The sequence below is a fragment of the Crinia signifera genome, chromosome 11, assembly GCF_055691185.1.
Source record: "Crinia signifera chromosome 11, ASM5569118v1, whole genome shotgun sequence".
NCBI lineage: Eukaryota > Metazoa > Chordata > Amphibia > Anura > Myobatrachidae > Crinia > Crinia signifera.
The window spans coordinates 71,991,690-72,010,987 of NC_139227.1; the positions used below are offsets into that span (position 1 = coordinate 71,991,690).

The 19,298-nt window shown below is 45.9% G+C and overlaps 3 pseudogenes; 1 reads left to right on the forward strand and 2 right to left on the reverse strand.

The window, feature by feature from the left end:
* On the reverse strand, positions 1-119 carry LOC146046566 (5S ribosomal RNA; annotated as a pseudogene).
* A 6,247-nt stretch (positions 120-6,366) lies between these two features.
* LOC146046567 (5S ribosomal RNA) lies at positions 6,367-6,485 on the reverse strand (annotated as a pseudogene).
* A 2,113-nt stretch (positions 6,486-8,598) lies between these two features.
* LOC146046568 (5S ribosomal RNA) lies at positions 8,599-8,717 on the forward strand (annotated as a pseudogene).
* Positions 8,718-19,298: the final 10,581 nt, after the last annotated feature.

Below are 19,298 nucleotides of genomic sequence, written 5' to 3' on the forward strand. Positions count from 1 at the left end.
ATATTGCCACACCTGGTCTTCCCCAGGGGTCAACCTCCTAGGTACTGGCCTGGCCCTCCACTGCTTGGCTTCCAAGTTCGGAGTGGGTTTGGGCAATCCAGCGGGGTATGATGGCAATATTTCTGGGCTAATTCGGTGTACTTCAATCTGTTGATGCTGTTAGACTACAGATAGATATGGCGCAACCGGCTCGACCAATGTATTTAGGGAAGGCAGACTGAATAAGCAGAACAACTCAAAATCACAGGCAGAGTATTTATGTAGATATCAATAGTTTCTGTATGATGGCGAATTAAATGAGTAGGAGAGCCAAGGGGTGTAACTATATATTAATCAAGCGTTAAATACGTTTTAGAGGCTTTCAGCTGTCATAAGAGGCGGTATATTTATACAGAAACTAGACAAAACTAGTTAGATCACACAAATAAATGATGCTCTAGCACTTGTATATCTTAGAGAATTGTGGAAACCAAAAGGAGACAAATCGTTACAAATTATTGCAGACTTGAGATTAATTATGCCAGAATATGCCCACTGTTGCACAGTTAATTAGACAGATAATTGGTGCTTGTCAAGTTGTGGGCCTGGAATGGTGTTGAAGTCTGCACAAGCTGTAATAGTTGACACAATTAGATCCACCTGTGTAGAAGATTTTTTACAGATAGTATTGTTTGCGATGGGATCAGAACCAGAGTGGCAGGATAATATACATTTTAGGCATGAGCTGCTGGTGAAAAAGACACTGCGTTGTATTAGTTGACACAGTGTGTGTTGACACTCTGTGCCTATAGTCCCGTACCAAACCCAAAATAGATTGTGTACAAGGTGGCACACTGGGGAGTATAGGGCAAGTTTTAACAAGATGGGAGCACTTCCCAACTGCGTATTGCAGTGGGAGATGCGCCCAGGTACCTGCTGCCGCTGCCTGGGTTAGCGGCTGACGGCGGACTTCAGCGCGTCAGGAGGTTCTGTGTGAGCCGGGAGAGTAGAGCGCCGGTTTGGCGGGTGCTGTGTTCCGATGCTGCCGATAGCTGGGGGGATACGTGGAGTCGGAGAGGCGGAGAGCCGGACCCGCTGCTGGCTGTTAGCCGGGTGCAGATTAGCTGACCCGGAGTATATGAAGCGGCGGCTGGCGCCCGTTCTGCTGCTGTAGACTGCCAGACAGGTGAGGCTGGAAGGGAACTGGCTTGCGAAGCTGGACACGTGTTTCGCCTATAGGGCTTCTTCCTGCAGTGCCATTTTGGAAAGGGGCAGATGCCCTGACTTTATTCTCCCATGTTTTTGATTGACAGACCATTTAGCCAATCGAATGTGTGTGATTGTAGACGTTTTGCTGTATTCGGCTTTTGGGTCTGATTGTTCATTGATACATTTGGTATACATTTTCTTAACTCTAAAGTGGTTTTTGTATCATTCTTTCTTCTTCTTGTGTTACATCGTTGTGGCAATATTTATACATATGTTCTTGATACTTTGTATAACCGCAAATTGATCCTGAGGTCAACATTCCTTTAATAGATGTTGGCTGCGTGCCTTGGAAATATATGATATTACCCTGACCTAAAAGGATTAGTGGTGGCTGGGACGAAGTTAGTTGGGGAATGAGGAGCTGTTTTGTCAATAATGCCATTAAGTTTAATGGTGGGTATAGCGCAACTGGCGGCAACCATTTAGTATGATTGCTGTGATATTTTGATTTATTTATAAATGCATAATTTGAGGAATATATAAAATTTGAGAAAAAGGGGGGGGGGGGGGGGGAGAGAACGGGGAAGTGGATGAGTTTAGCATTAAATTTATTGCACGGTATCATGCAGCTGGCGGCAACAAATTGGTCAGGTTGCGGCAGTATTGAATTTATTTATCAATTGCTTGATTGGGGAAATAAGTGAAAATGAAAAAAAGGGGGAAAAGAGAAAAAGTGAAATAAATATAAAGTGATAGTGATGAGGCATGCAAACAAGTGAAGGTGAGTGCACTCAAATTGCATCGAGTGCCGGTGACATTGCAGTGCGTCCCAGTTATCTGGGCGGTGGGGGGATTTCACGGAGGGCTGCCGTGTTCAGGCTGTGAGGATTGTAACCATAATGGCATGGTGGGTGTGTTTGAGATGTGTGCATCTATGTAGGTGATTAGATCGTGATGTGATGTTTGGGCTGATATTAGTGCATAAGGATCAATAAGATCATAATGGGTAGCCATATTATATGGTGATGGGGTGAAGGAAGATGTCCTGGAGGTTGGTGGTGGGTGGGACATGACGTGACTGTGTTATTGAAGGGTCCCTAGTGAAATTTTGATTTAGATTGTTGGGTTGCATTGTGATTTTTTCTTTTTTTGTGTTTGTTAGTTCCTTTTTATTTTTTATTTTTTATTTTAGAAAAGCTCCATACTTTTTATTTTAGAAAAGCTCCATACTTTATGTCCTCGTTCAGACCATTGGGGGTCAGGGAGCCCAGGTTAAATATCCATTTGCTCTCTTTTTGAAGGAGCACTTGGTTCAGGTCTCCTCCGCGTAGTCCTAGCTGTACTTGTTCCAGGCCGCAGATCTGAAAGCCTGCCGGTTTTCCTGCATGTGTTTTCAGAAAGTGTCTGGCAACTGTCGTAAGTTTTTTGATTTTGGTGACATCAGCAGGGGCATTGCGTATGTTGCCAAGATGTTCTAAGGCCCGCTGTTTGAGCATCCTTGATGTCATGCCTACGTACTTCATATTGCACTGGCAGGTTATACAGTAGATTACATTTTTGCTCCTGCAATTGAAGAATTCTTTTATCTGGATGGTATTGTCATACTTGTCTTTTATTGATGTGTTTCTGTTGATGTAGGGGCATATTTTGCAACCTCCACATGGATGGGTGCCTTTGGGAAGCGTGGATTTGGTTGTTGTGTTGGAGAAATGACTGTGCACCAGCTGGTCCTTTAGACTTGGTGCACGTCTCCAGCTCATGTCTACCTGTGGTCTCAGTTTCGCGGCGAGATCGCTGTCACTGAGAATGATGGGCCATCGATTCTGTACAATGTTCTTAATTTCTCTCCACTCGGAACAGTAGTTGCCAACGAAACGAATGGTGTTTTCTTTTGATTGTGAGGGGGCTCCTTTCTCTTGAAAGAGTATCTTCGACCGGTTAGTGGTCATTACCATCTTTTCTGCTTTTTTAATTGATCTGCTGGAGTAACCTCTTTCCTTCAGTCTTTTAGTAAGATCTTGGCAATTGGACTTGAAGGTTTCGTCATTCGAACAGTTCCTCCGGAGTCTTAAGAATTCTCCTTTTGGTATATTGGCGACTGTAGGTGGGAAATGTGCGCTAGTTTGATGGAGGAGACTGTTTGTAGCAGTTGATTTTCGAAACAACTCTGTTTCGATGATGTTTTCGGCCCCTCTGTAGATTTTGAGATCTAGAAAGGAGATACTGGTCCGATCATGAGTGTAAGTCAATCTGAGGTTTAGTGTATTAGTATTCAGGTGGTTCAGAAATCCTTGGAGTTGTTGTTCATCACCCCGCCATATCATAAAGATGTCGTCTATATAACGCATCCATGTTGTTATACACTTTTCGTAGACATGATTGGTTTCATTGAAGACTACCTCACGCTCCCACCATCCAAGGAAGAGGTTGGCGTATGTGGGGGCACACGCTGCCCCCATTGCCGTTCCCCTCCCCTGGATGTAGTAGCGGTTGTTGAAGGTGAAGTAATTTTTGTGAAGGACAAAATTTAGTAGATCCATTAGAAACAGTTGGAAGTCGCCAATGATGTCCATTTCAAGAAAGTATTTGACCGCCTTCATGCCCAGGTCATGTCTGATGCAAGTATATAATGCTTCCACATCCATGCTGACAAGTATCTCATCTTCTTCCAGGTAGACATCATTTAATTTTTTCAGCACATCTGCAGTGTCCTGGGTGTAGGAGGGCAGTGCTGTAACATATTGCCTGAGATGTGTATCCAGGAACACGCAGGCTTTCTCTATCAAGGCCCCATTCCCGGATACTATGGGGCGTCCGGGGGGTTCACTAAGATTTTTGTGAACCTTGGGTAGTAAATAGAAGGTTGCTACCCGAGGATTTGGAGTCTGAAGAAATTGATACTCAGTTTTTGTGATAATGTTGTTTTTTAGTGCTTCATCAATGAGGCGATTGTATGCCGTTTGGAAATTCGAGGTGGGATTAAACATTGTTTTTGTGTAACAGGTTGCGTCATCCAGCTGTCTGTTTGCTTCCTGTACATACAGGTGCTGGGGCCATATTACAATGTTACCTCCTTTGTCGGAAGGTTTAATTTGAACATCTTTCCATTCTCTTATTTCTTGTATTGCTTTTCTTTCTTCTTTGTTGGTGTTACCTATATGTCTGTGATATTTCCTTTTCTTGTATAGTTGATCGAAGTCTTGGGAGACCATGTTGGTGAAGACCTGTATTTCGGGGCAGATGTTTGCCGGTGGAAAAAAGGTGGATCGCTTTTTACAGATTGGTCTTTTGACGGTTTCAACGCTTGTAGTGGTGCTGTCGAGTTCTTCCAGGGCTTGCAGAGCTTCCAATTCTTGGTTTGTCCATGTAGTATGGGGGGGAAAATCACCGTCTTTTTTCGCATGGAACTTGGTGAGCAATAGTTTTCTGCTGAATAGTTGGAGATTGGTTTCCCACTGGAACCTGTCAAAAGTGGATGTGGGGCAGAAGGTTAGCCCCTTTAGAAGAACTTGCTCTTGTGTTTTAGATAGGATGTGTTCTGATAGGTTGATTATCTGTAATTGCGATACACCTGCTCCTGCGTTTCCGCACCCCTCAGGGGATATCGATTGGGTATATGTGGCCCCCATCGAGATGGGTTTCTTCCTCCTCTTCTTTTTGCTGCGTCTGGTTTTTGTTTTGGGCCTCTGTTGCCCCTGCCGTACTCTAAAAAAGGTTCCAATGTGTGTTGGCTGGAACCTGATGGTTGTGAGTGATAGTTTAGGTTGCTTTGTCTTCTAGATGAAAGGTCCTCTCGTTGTTGGCTGTCGTCACTCAGATCTTCCGTGCTTGACTGGTCAGTTTCAGAGGTTGATGGTTGGTATCTGTCTGGATTTCTGCGTTGGTTGCGTTTGGTCCAGCGAAAAATTTGTCCAGTGTGGAAATCCGTTTGATCTCGGTGGAATTTATTCTTTTTCCTTTCTATTATCACCTTTTCGTAGTCTTCTAGATCTTTTTTGTTTTTTTCAAACTGCAGCTGGAAAGAGGTGTTTGATTCCCACGGTTCTAATTTTTTGCCGAGTGTCTCAACTTCTTTAGAAACTGATTCCAAAACGAGGTGGTTATGCTGGATCAGGATTCCCATCAGATCCTGGGAGCATTTCAGCAAACTGTTCTCCCACTCTTTCTTTAAGTTGTCGGTACACAGTTCAAACGCCGGAAAAGTCCTTGGTCTTAATCCGCGTGGGGTGATTTTGGATTTACAGTAGTTTTCCAGGCTCGTCAGATCCCAGTTGGTTCTTATTTGTCGTTGTAATATGTATTTCAATCTGGTCAGGTCGTCGTTCCAGTTAGAGTCTGGGGTACTCTCATTAATGGAGGTTGGGAAGATGTTGTCTAAGTTGTCAATCCTTCTTTTTGTTAGTAACTCGTTTTTCAGGCTAAAAGTCGACATTGATAATAAGATGTGTGGTTGGTTGAAAACAGGGGAGAAAAAGTATTATAAAATGCAAAAAAGTCTATATGAAGTGCCAATACTTGTGGGTCGTGCCGGATCTAGGAGCTGAGATAGACCTCAGAGAGATATTGCGTAAACAAGGGTGTGTAGATCCGCACAGACTGGACAGATAATTTTATTTTCATATATAACCAACTTATAGAAACTACTTACAAGATTTTGGTAGTTATGGGGTTGGCGGTGCGCCCTGCGTTTAGATTCAATGCTAGTACACTGGGGTTTTGGTCAGAGAAAAGCTGACAAAGACAGAAAAAACGCTTTGTGGGCGCACTCCTTTTTAAATTTGACTGGATTAAATGGTTATTTTAAAACATAACTTTTATTTAGAGACTTTTGTTAAAATAAGTGGCACGTTTAAGAAAAATTGATTATTTGATTGTGATCAATATGTAGTGTGATCCTTAAACTATAATTGTTTAAGTGAAAAGAATTTTTGTATCACACGTTAGTTTATCATTTATGCACTGTAATCTCAAAGGTACGATTACCAGTGATCATAGGCAGAAAAATGATTCAGTTCCCCAATGACAACAATTTTAGTGCTGGTATTGCACAATAGGTATACCTCAATGGTTACCGTACAAAAAGCGCCTCGGACATAAAAGGTCTACAGATAGAAAGTCAATCTGACAGTCATATGTACAGCAGTTGGAATGAAGTATCGATTCACCTCCCTTGTATTTATATTGCCACACCTGGTCTTCCCCAGGGGTCAACCTCCTAGGTACTGGCCTGGCCCTCCACTGCTTGGCTTCCAAGTTCGGAGTGGGTTTGGGCAATCCAGCGGGGTATGATGGCAATATTTCTGGGCTAATTCGGTGTACTTCAATCTGTTGATGCTGTTAGACTACAGATAGATATGGCGCAACCGGCTCGACCAATGTATTTAGGGAAGGCAGACTGAATAAGCAGAACAACTCAAAATCACAGGCAGAGTATTTATGTAGATATCAATAGTTTCTGTATGATGGCGAATTAAATGAGTAGGAGAGCCAAGGGGTGTAACTATATATTAATCAAGCGTTAAATACGTTTTAGAGGCTTTCAGCTGTCATAAGAGGCGGTATATTTATACAGAAACTAGACAAAACTAGTTAGATCACACAAATAAATGATGCTCTAGCACTTGTATATCTTAGAGAATTGTGGAAACCAAAAGGAGACAAATCGTTAAAAATTATTGCAGACTTGAGATTAATTATGCCAGAATATGCCCACTGTTGCACAGTTAATTAGACAGATAATTGGTGCTTGTCAAGTTGTGGGCCTGGAATGGTGTTGAAGTCTGCACAAGCTGTAATAGTTGACACAATTAGATCCACCTTTATTATAAATAAATCAAAATATCACAGCAATCATACTAAATGGTTGCCGCCAGTTGCGCTATACCCACCATTAAACTTAATGGCATTATTGACAAAACAGCTCCTCATTCCCCAACTAACTTCGTCCCAGCCACCACTAATCCTTTTAGGTCAGGGTAATATCATATATTTCCAAGGCACGCAGCCAACATCTATTAAAGGAATGTTGACCTCAGGATCAATTTGCGGTTATACAAAGTATCAAGAACATATGTATAAATATTGCCACAACGATGTAACACAAGAAGAAGAAAGAATGATACAAAAACCACTTTAGAGTTAAGAAAATGTATACCAAATGTATCAATGAACAATCAGACCCAAAAGCCGAATACAGCAAAACGTCTACAATCACACACATTCGATTGGCTAAATGGTCTGTCAATCAAAAACATGGGAGAATAAAGTCAGGGCATCTGCCCCTTTCCAAAATGGCACTGCAGGAAGAAGCCCTATAGGCGAAACACGTGTCCAGCTTCGCAAGCCAGTTCCCTTCCAGCCTCACCTGTCTGGCAGTCTACAGCAGCAGAACGGGCGCCAGCCGCCGCTTCATATACTCCGGGTCAGCTAATCTGCACCCGGCTAACAGCCAGCAGCGGGTCCGGCTCTCCGCCTCTCCGACTCCACGTATCCCCCCAGCTATCGGCAGCATCGGAACACAGCACCCGCCAAACCGGCGCTCTACTCTCCCGGCTCACACAGAACCTCCTGACGCGCTGAAGTCCGCCGTCAGCCGCTAACCCAGGCAGCGGCAGCAGGTACCTGGGCGCATCTCCCACTGCAATACGCAGTTGGGAAGTGCTCCCATCTTGTTAAAACTTGCCCTATACTCCCCAGTGTGCCACCTTGTACACAATCTATTTTGGGTTTGGTACGGGACTATAGGCACAGAGTGTCAACACACACTGTGTCAACTAATACAACGCAGTGTCTTTTTCACCAGCAGCTCATGCCTAAAATGTATATTATCCTGCCACTCTGGTTCTGATCCCATCGCAAACAATACTATCTGTAAAAAATCTTCTACACAGGTGGATCTAATTGTGTCAACTATTACAGCTTGTGCAGACTTCAACACCATTCCAGGCCCACAACTTGACAAGCACCAATTATCTGTCTAATTAACTGTGCAACAGTGGGCATATTCTGGCATAATTAATCTCAAGTCTGCAATAATTTTTAACGATTTGTCTCCTTTTGGTTTCCACAATTCTCTAAGATATACAAGTGCTAGAGCATCATTTATTTGTGTGATCTAACTAGTTTTGTCTAGTTTCTGTATAAATATACCGCCTCTTATGACAGCTGAAAGCCTCTAAAACGTATTTAACGCTTGATTAATATATAGTTACACCCCTTGGCTCTCCTACTCATTTAATTCGCCATCATACAGAAACTATTGATATCTACATAAATACTCTGCCTGTGATTTTGAGTTGTTCTGCTTATTCAGTCTGCCTTCCCTAAATACATTGGTCGAGCCGGTTGCGCCATATCTATCTGTAGTCTAACAGCATCAACAGATTGAAGTACACCGAATTAGCCCAGAAATATTGCCATCATACCCCGCTGGATTGCCCAAACCCACTCCGAACTTGGAAGCCAAGCAGTGGAGGGCCAGGCCAGTACCTAGGAGGTTGACCCCTGGGGAAGACCAGGTGTGGCAATATAAATACAAGGGAGGTGAATCGATACTTCATTCCAACTGCTGTACATATGACTGTCAGATTGACTTTCTATCTGTAGACCTTTTATGTCCGAGGCGCTTTTTGTACGGTAACCATTGAGGTATACCTATTGTGCAATACCAGCACTAAAATTGTTGTCATTGGGGAACTGAATCATTTTTCTGCCTATGATCACTGGTAATCGTACCTTTGAGATTACAGTGCATAAATGATAAACTAACGTGTGATACAAAAATTCTTTTCACTTAAACAATTATAGTTTAAGGATCACACTACATATTGATCACAATCAAATAATCAATTTTTCTTAAACGTGCCACTTATTTTAACAAAAGTCTCTAAATAAAAGTTATGTTTTAAAATAACCATTTAATCCAGTCAAATTTAAAAAGGAGTGCGCCCACAAAGCGTTTTTTCTGTCTTTGTCAGCTTTTCTCTGACCAAAACCCCAGTGTACTACTTAGTAATATGTATACACAATAAAAGAACGTCACAGTTAGTGGCTTTTTTTTAATCGTTTTTATTGTTAGTGGCTTTTTTTTAAATAAATCGGTACTTATGTAGTATCTGGGCTGCCGATTTCTAAATCGGGTCGGATCGGGCACATCGCATCGCATCGCATGCGACCAGCGGATGCGATGCGATGAGATGACCCGATTTTTCCATAGGAATCAATGTTAAAATGGACTGAGTCCATTTTAACATGGAATTCAATGGGAAAAAGGGGTCCTTTTCATACCCCTACTATCCAAGTGGGCATGGAGTTGGATATAAACCTGTGGCGAGCGTAGCGAGCCACCGAGCCCGAAGCGTGGCGAGCGCAGCGTGGCGAGCGCAGCGTGCCCCGCGAGGGGACACAGAATACGCTTCGCTCGCCACAGGTTTATATCCAACTCCATGCCCACTTGGATAGTAGGGGTATGAAAAGGACCCCTTTTTCCCATTGAATTCCATGTTAAAATGGACTCAGTCCATTTTAACATTGATTCCTATGGAAAAATCGGGTCATCGCATCCGATGGTCGCATGCGATGCGATATCGCATCGCATCTGATTGTATGCCTAACTTAAGGCATACAATCAAAAAATCGGCAGCCCAGATACTACATAAGTACCAATAAATCCATTATATTGGCTATTATCAAATGAGGGCTTATAAGTAATCAATAAAAATAATATAATTAGACAGGGGGTAGCATTATTGTTGTGCCTAGGGGCGCCGTCATCCCTAAATCCGCCCCTGGACGCAAGGTGTGTGTATGGTGTGAAGAGAGCAGAAGAGGAATAAGTATGGGGAGGTGGGAGAATGGGAAAGAGGAACAATGAGTTATGAGGGTGTTGTTGGAAATGGTTGAATAAGGATGTATAGATATGATAGATGGGGCACAGGGAGAAAAAGGAGGGGGACAGATACTCGGCAGAGAAAGTTGGGACAGCCAGATCTAGGCAGATAAATTGGAAAGCAATCAATTTCTGGGTAGAGAGGGGGTGGCAGTAAGATGCTGGCCAATGAAGAGAGAAGAGGACTGATGCTGGGCAGAGAGAGGGAGAGGACAGATGCTGGACAGGGAGAGGGAGGAAATATCCTGGGCAGAGACAATGGGCAGATGTTGGGCAGGGAGAGGGAGGGCAGATGTTGGGCAGGGAGAGGGAGGGCAGATGCTGGGCAGGGAGGGGGGGCAGATGCTGGGCAGGGAGAGGGGGAGGGGCAGATGCTGGGCAGAGAGAGGGAGGACAGATGCTGGGCAGAGAGAGAGGGAGGACAGATGGCCCTAATCTTTGCACAACTTTTGGTATACTTTATATAGAATAATTTATGTTTTGCAAATGAAGCTGAAAGTTGTCAGTACAGTCACACAGTAAGTCTGACAGCACATTTACACAGTTCTATCTTAATAACAACAAAATGAATATTGCGTTGGTCCATGGTGGCTGTGCCACTACCAATCCTTAAAGAACTGGTAACCCCATCGCCAAGGGGCCACGCCCGATAGCCATGCAATAACAGCCCCGGGTGGGGGTGGGGGAGGGGGAAGGGGAGTGGGGATGGGATGGGTTTCTTTTGTCTCAGGTTCCCAAGCCTGTATGTGGGTCTCTTTGTCTTCGGTTCCCAAGCCTGTATGTGGGTCTCTTTGTCTTCGGTTCCCAAGCCTGTATGTGGGTCTCTTTGTCTTCGGTTCCCAAGCCTGTATGTGGGTCTCTTTGTCTCAGGTTCCTAAGCCTGTATGTGGGTCTCTTTGTCTTCGGTTCCCAAGCCTGTATGTGGGTCTCTTTGTCTCAGATTCCCAAGCCTGTATGTGGGTCTCTTTGTCTCAGGTTCCCAAGCCTGTATGTGGGTCTCTTTGTCTCAGGTTCCCAAGCCTGTATGTGGGTCTCTTTGTCTCAGGTTCCCAAGCCTGTATGTGGGTCTCTTTCTCTTCGGTTCCCAAGCCAGTATGTGGGTCTCTTTGTCTCAGGTTCCCAAGCCTGTATGTGGGTCTCTTTGTCTTCAGTTCCCAAGCCTGTATGTGGGTCTCTTTGTCTTTGGTTCCCAAGCCTGTATGTGGGTCTCTTTGTCTTTGGTTCCCAAGCCAGTATGTGGGTCTCTTTGTCTTTGGTTCCCAAGCCAGTATGTGGGTCTCTTTGTCTCAGGTTCCTAAGCCTGTATGTGGGTCTCTTTGTCTCAGGTTCCTAAGCCTGTTTGTGGGTCTCTTTGTCTCAGGTTCCTAAGCCTGTATGTGGGTCTCTTTGTCTCAGGTTCCTAAGCCTGTATTTGGGTCTCTTTTTGGTTCCCAAGCCAGAGCTGTTGCTTTAATTCAGACGATGATCCAGTGCCAAGGAAAGGTGAGAGCATTCCTGTGACTGGCACATCTCTCCTGCCAGGTTAGTTACTGTATCTGCAGGTTCAAGTTCTTCAGGGAGTCCAGCTTCACTATCAAGGTCCTGTGAAGCTTTCTCAGCAGCAGCCTTAAGGCAATATCGTCTGATGATGCCCAGTGCTATTGCAATGAACGCTAGACTGATAATGCCCAACGTTGAGCCGGTTATTATCAAATTATCGGTGTTCTTCCTATTCAGGGTTTTTTTCAGCTCATCGCTCAGGTCACTTTCTTCTGCTGCTTCTTCTGTAGGAGTTTCTTCTTTATAGCCTGAAGTTGGATTTTTCTCCTCATAATAGATGTTAGTTATAGCTTCAGCTGCCCGAATTGGAGCTCCATTGCCCCCAGTAATCACTAAAATTAGCAAAACGAATATCTGTATACACAGCATTTTCAATACAGGTCTTATTCCATGAACAACTTCCTTTCAAATGGTTCCTGATGATCCTGATGCAGCCGATGACATCACAATCAGCCACAGCCTCATGATGAAATGTTCTGTGATGTCATAATGGAAAACAGGGAAGTGGCTGGAACCTTATTAGGAGGCAATTTGTATTATACAAAAGAAGAACTAGGTTTTGTCATCCATAGTGCACAAACTATTAAAGTCAAGTCAGTGAAATATTAAAATAAAGAAAAAGTGTAAATGATAAAAGTTAATTATGTTTTATTAATATATATAATAGTTATTTTTACAAATGTATGTAAAAGCAAAAAAAAATAATCTCTTAAATACAAGTACAAGACCAGGCTGTGCAGCTATGGTCCTAACAATATAGGTGTTTTGTCAGTCACCCAAATGATGTAGAAGTAGAAAAAAATTGTTATCATTAAACACACAGCATACATGTTATAACCACCGACTTGCTTTCCATTGTCCATTAAGTATAATTTGATTGGGTGCTATGGGTGACATCCAGTGACGGTTTTTACCTATGGGCTGCAGGGCTGCAGGACTGCAACCCCGCCCCCTGCCCAGGTAAATTCCGCCACTGTGCTCTGTCTAAGTGAAGCCAGATACAACCTGTGACATTACTCTGGCTTCACTGCAGCCCATATTATCTGCATACCCTCCAACATCTGAAGAGCAGAAACCGGTACAAATCCGTAAAGGGGGCGTAGTCATGGGTAAAGGGGGCGTGGTCATGCTCCCTTCCTACACTTACAATGTACAGTTGCAGACCCAAAAAAGATACAGGCCATAAAAAATGGTGCTGTACCTGACAAAGTACAGTGGTGGGTATGTATCAGGGGTATGCGCATGTGCAGTTCAGATGCCGTTACTGCACATTCACCGTGCCTGTCATTTGCAGTGTACAGGCGCCGGGACAGTAATTTAGCATCTGTGGGCTGCTGACCAAACATGGCCGATTCAGTATACCATAACCAGTGTCTCAATTACAGCGGTCACACTGAATTGCACAGTCCCGATGTCGCAGTGTCAAGGAGGGGAACACGAGTTGTGCCCAGCTGTTCGGGGAGCGCTATGCATGCCCCAAAATGTTGACCAATCAAAGGCATTATAGATAAGATCACAATATATACTCAGCAGGAGGCCATAAATGTGTATTAAGGTAGGACAATAATTATCCTAAAAGAATAAATTAGGATTCCATAGAGTGGTGGCGGGTCAGAGGACCATCCAGTGCTTATAGTAGTAATAATTCTAATTTCACTCTCTGGGCCTTATCGTTATTACAGTTTTACTGCCCCCACGGACCACCTTGGCTGCCGTCTGTAGGAGCTATGAAGCAGGGTTAGCTGTGCCTCCTGGATGAGATTAGCTCTTAGATACTTATCAGCTGTCTGAAGAAACTATTGTGGAAGCAGCCTCTATACTTGCAGTGAGATTGAGGTCAATGTCTCGGAGCGGATTCAGTCAGGATTCTGTTAGGCTCTCTCCTTGCCCATGATCCTGCCATTTCCTGCTCCCATTCATCCACTGACCTTCTGTTATACAGCACATATGGAAGCAATGTCAGATACTGTATGTTTCTGAAGCACAGATTTATGCTATAGCACAGTATAGAACTTGTAAGTAGTATAGGATGTATTATACAAGATGACCTTTGTTTTAGGCTTAGTGACTGGAATACTTACATGTATTACAGTACGTAGGGCCTTATTCTAGTTCCCTCTTTCTGATAAAATCCTTCTTAGATGGACAAAACCATGTGCACTGCAGGTGGGGCAGATGTAACATGTGCAGAGAGAATTCGATTTGGGTGTGATCTATATTAAAAGTGTAAAAATAAAGCAGTCAGTATTTACCCTGCATAGAAACAAAATAACCCACCCAAATCTAATTATCTCTGCACATTTTACATCTGCCCCCCTGCAGTGCTCATGGTTTTGTCCATCTTAAGAAGGATTTTGTCAGAAAGAGTGAAGTTTTATCGTTTGGGTACTTGTTTCCTAGCACGGCCACAATCGCGGCCATCGGGGGTAATTTTTAGTGGCCTGCGACGCGACCGACGCGATGCCCCCGATTTTTCCATTGAAATGCATTGAAAACCATTAAAAATCGCGTCGATCGGGTCGTATGCGGCCAAAAATGCTTAAATGGTCCACCCGCGATGGCCGCGATTTCCCCATAGGGACCAATGTTAAATGCCTCAATTTACCCGCGATGACCACGATTTCCCATAGGAAACAATGTTAAATGGGTCAATTTACACAAATCATCATAGGGAACAATGGTAAATGGGCCAGAAACCCAAAAAAAACCCCTAAACATTGACATGTCCCCCCAAAAGTAGTTCACGCCACCCCGCAATCAACGTGAACCCGAAGCGTGGCGAGCGCAGCGAGCCCGCGAGGGGCGGCGGTACGCGTCCTCCGACCTTTTTATACCCCCACTATCCACGTCGGCGTGGAGTTGAGAATAGAATAGTGTGGCGAGCGCAGCGAGCCACCGAGCCCGAAGCGTGGCGAGCCCCGCGAGGGGACGCGGATACCTTCACAGGTAAATGCGTCCCTTCGCGGGCTTCACAGGTGTCCGCGTCGCCATGGACACCTGAGAAGCCCGCGAGGGGACGCGTATAACTGTGAAGGTATCCGCTGCGCTCGCCACGCTTCGGGCTCGGTGGCTCGCTGCGCTCGCCACACTATTCTATTCTCAACTCCACGCCAACGTGGATAGTGGGGGTATGAAAAGGTCGGAGGACGCGTACCGCCGCCCCTCGCGGGCTCGCTGCGCTCGCCACGCTTCGGGTTCACGTTGATCGCGGGGTGGCGTATAGTACTTTTGGGGGGACATTTTTATGTTCAGGGGTGTTTTTGGGCCATTTACCATTGTTCCCTATAATAATTTGGGTAAATTGATCCATTTCACATTGTTTCCTATGGGAAATCGGGGTCATCGCAGGTAAATTGAGGCATTTAACATTGTTCTCTATGGGGAAATCGCGGGCATCGCGTCTGGCCCATCGCGGCCGATTTTTTAGTGCCCGCGAAGCCCGCGATTTTACCCCCGATGCCCGCGATCATGATCGTTGTGGCCGTGCTAGGAAACAAGTACCATCGTTTGCATTGATTCTTAAATATGTCTTTACGGGTATGGAATGTATGGTCGACCTAAAGATGGTCAACAGTCATTAGATCGACACCACTAGGTCGACATACTGGAAGTTCGACATCGGTCTAGGTCGACATGGCACAAGATCAACAGGTCATTAGGTCGACACAAGCATTAGGTCGACATGGTCTAGGTTGACAGTCAAAAGGTTGACATGGGGTTTTTCACTGTTTTTTGACCCGAATGTCGACATAGAAACAGTTTTAAGTGCAGTGCGTCCCCTCGCATGGCTTTCTGCGCTCATAAAAAAAGGGAAAAAACCCATGTCGACCTTTTGAATGTCGACCTAGAATGTCAACATAATGCTTGTGTCGACCTTTTGCCATGTCGACCTAGTGTAGACCCCTGTCGACCTTCCAGTATGTCGACCTTATGACTGTTGACTATTTTTAGGTCGGCCAACTGACCGTATCCATCTTTACAATATACAGTAACTGAATGAATGACATTCCTATTCAATGTAGGGTCTGTTCTTCCAACTGGCAGAATATATTCTGACAGTCATAGGGCTATTTCACACCCTCCGGCTCCTGCCAGGTGGCAAAACCCTGCACGGCCAAAAGCGGTGCCGCACACAGTAGTTAATAATGGACATGATTCTGTCCATTCACACGGGATGGCCACGGCCCGGCCAACCGGTTGCAGACGGATCCCACCACTGGAAGGGACGGCTGCCAGGCTGCCATTGAAAACTTCGACGTGCGGGGCTTTGCCGCCCGGCAGGAGCCGGAGCTTGTGAAATAGCCCTTAAAGTCCCGGCATCGGCGAAAATGGACACCGATAGTCTGAAACGGCAATCCAGGCACCGTTTCCGACAATACAGATCCGCCTCCATAGTGAGGCAAACCTGTTGCAAGCGAGTCCTGGACGGGATTGAATACTGCCAGCTGCTATTTCCACCTGGTGCAAATAGCGACTGGGATTTCATATTTCCATTAATGGTTAATGATGCCTTTCATCTGTTTTACACGCTATACTGTACGGTATATAGTGAACGATGGAGTCATTGGTGACAACTTGCAGTGACCTCTTTTGGTCACAAATTCAATTATATCGTAGCTGAGCGATTATCGGCAGACTGACTAAGAATGGTCGACATTAACCGAAGGTTGACATGAGTTTTTGGTGTCTGTGTCGACATGCAGGGCCGGATTTGTGCCTAGGCCCGTGAGGCATCGGCCTCAGGGCGGCACCATTTAAGGGTGGCAGGCAGGCTGACATTCTGTTAAATAGCAGCATGGCACAGCGGGTGGGCAGCGGTGAGTGACGAGCGCCGCCACAGACATGAATTATCATATGTTGGCTTCAGCGCCGCTCGTCAGCCGCCACTGCCCACCCACTCTGCCATGCACATTACATCACCGCTTAGTGGCTGGGTCCGACAGTCCCCCTGTGTATCCGGAAATGGCTCAGGCTCACTGCTGCCGGCGCCCGCCCATTGGCTACTCTACACACACACAGTCTATTGGCTGCGTATCCAGCAGCTCAGCGGCGCGCAGATCCTCCCTGCACTCTCAGTCACAGTGTGAGAGAGACTGACGGAGACACTGTGCTAATCACTGTACTAATAAGTGCCTCCCTCCGGGTCATCTGTACAGTGAGCAGCCCAGAGTGCTTAAAAAAATATTAAGGTGGCATACCTCCCAACTTTTGGCTTTAAGAAATAGGGACACTCGCGCGCCTGAAAAGGGGGCGGGGCGTATGCTAATGAGGGCGCGGCTTATGCTAATTAGCCGCGACCTCATTTTCATACGAGAATAGACGCTGTGCGCATGCGCACAGCGTCTATTCTACTAGATTGGGGGGTCTCCCAACTGCCACCCCCCGCAGCGGGACAATGCCTGCCGCGGGTGGGACAGAGGGACAGGACCCGAAAATCGGGACTGTCCCTCTAAAATCGTGACAGTTGGGAGGTATGAGGTGGGCTAGAGTTAAATTTTAATGAAATATATAAATAACAATGTATATACATATATGATTACATTAAAATATGGGGGGGGGGGGGGGGAGGACACAAAAATGTTGTGCCTATGGGTGTCCTGACCCCTAAATTCGCCCCTGAGTATAAGTAGGGCTTGTCTGTGTAACCTAATTATGTGACCACTTTACTTTGGAAATAAAGGGGGAAATTTACCAATATGAAAAACCTAGTTTTTCGTATTGGTATTTCCCCTACGGTTGCATACGACTGTTTTAGTCGTATGCAAAGTTGTGTTCCGGAGGAGAAATTACAAAGCAGTCAGATACGACTGCTTTGTAACCCTCCGATGGTGTAGCCATCCGTATTAGCGGCCGTATATACGGCTGCTAATACGAATTATTTCTAGCAGTCTGCACGGATCAGTCAGATCCGTGCAGGCTGCAAGGTGTAAAAAAAAATAGAAAAATTAAATAAATAAAAAATAAAACCAGCGTGGGATCCCCCCCACAGCCGAAACCAGCACCAGGCTGACAGAGCCTGGAGCCGGTAATTAAAAATCAGGGAACCCGACAAATAGGGGTTCCCTGATTTTTAACAACCAGCCCCAGGCTCCTGCTCTGGGGCTGGTTCCCAAAATACGGGGGACAAAATGACTAGGGGTCCCCCGTATTTTAAGAACCAGCCCCAGGCAAAACCAGCCAGCAGGGTAATGCCACAGCCGGGGGGAGACTTTTTATGCAAGTCCCCCCGGCCAAAGCATTAACCCTACCGACCAGTCAGCCTGGCCAGGGGCCCTGGGGGAGTGGGGACCCCCCCAATAAAGGGGTCCCCCCCCTCCAGGACTTACCTGACCAGGCTGAAGCCTGGTGCTGTCCTCGATGCCCCTGGGCGGTGGGCATCGAGCTGATAGCGGTGTAAAAAATAGAACAAACGATTGTTTTTTACTGTGGCACTACAAGTGCCAGCAAGCCTCCCCAGCAAGCTGGGACTTGGAGAACCACAAGTCCCAGCCTGCTGGGCATTAAAGGGCCCGCTGGGTCTTGTAGTGCCACAGTAAAAAAAATAGTTAAATAAAACACACTGACACCCATTTTAAATAAAAGTTTAATACACACATTACACACATACTGATACTTACCTATCTTGATCCCGTTGGTAGGTCGCTGGCTCCGGTGTCGGCGGCTCCGTGTCGGCGGCTCCGGGGACGGCGTCCTGTCCGAGGATAATCCATGTTGGACCTGTGGAAGGAAATCCTACTCACCCAGGTCCTGCATGGATGGTCTTCTTTCTTCATCTGTCGACATCCAGGTCTTCTGACAGCTGCTGACGACTTCCAGCAGCTGTCGGCATCTTCCGCGACGCTCCCCGGCTTTCAGAGCCAGAGAGAACCTTCCTCTTCGGCGTCTGGGCTCAGAATGAATTCTGGCCAATCAGGAGCCGCCTAGCGGCCAATCAGGAAAGGTCTTTCCTGATTGGCCGCTAGGCGGCTCCTGATTGGCCAGAATTCATTCTGAGCCCAGACGCCGAAGAGGAAGGTTCTCTCCAGCTCTGAAAGCCGGGGAGCGTCGCGGAAGATGCCGACAGCTGCTGGAAGTCGTCAGCAGCTGTCAGAAGACCTGGATGTCGACAGATGAAGAAAGAAGACCATCCATGCAGGACCTGGGTGAGTAGGATTTCCTTCCACAGGTCCAACATGGATTATCCTCGGACAGGACGCCGTCCCCGGAGCCGCCGACACGGAGCCGCCGACACCGGAGCCAGCGACCTACCAACGGGATCAAGATAGGTAAGTATCAGTATGTGTGTAATGTGTGTATTAAACTTTTATTTAAAATGGGTGTCAGTGTGTTTTATTTAACTATTTTTTTTACTGTGGCACTACAAGACCCAGCGGGCCCTTTAATGCCCAGCAGGCTGGGACCTGTGGTTCTCCAAGTCCCAGCTTGCTGGGGAGGCTTGCTGGCACTTGTAGTGCCACAGTAAAAAACAATCGTTTGTTCTATTTTTTACACCGCTATCAGCTCGATGCCCACCGCCCAGGGGCATCGAGGACAGCACCAGGCTTCAGCCTGGTCAGGTAAGTCCTGGAGGGGGGGGGACCCCTTTTTTGGGGGGGTCCCCACTCCCCCAGGGCCCCTGGCCAGGCTGACTGGTCGGTAGGGTTAATGCTTTGGCCGGGGGGACTTGCATAAAAAGTCTCCCCCT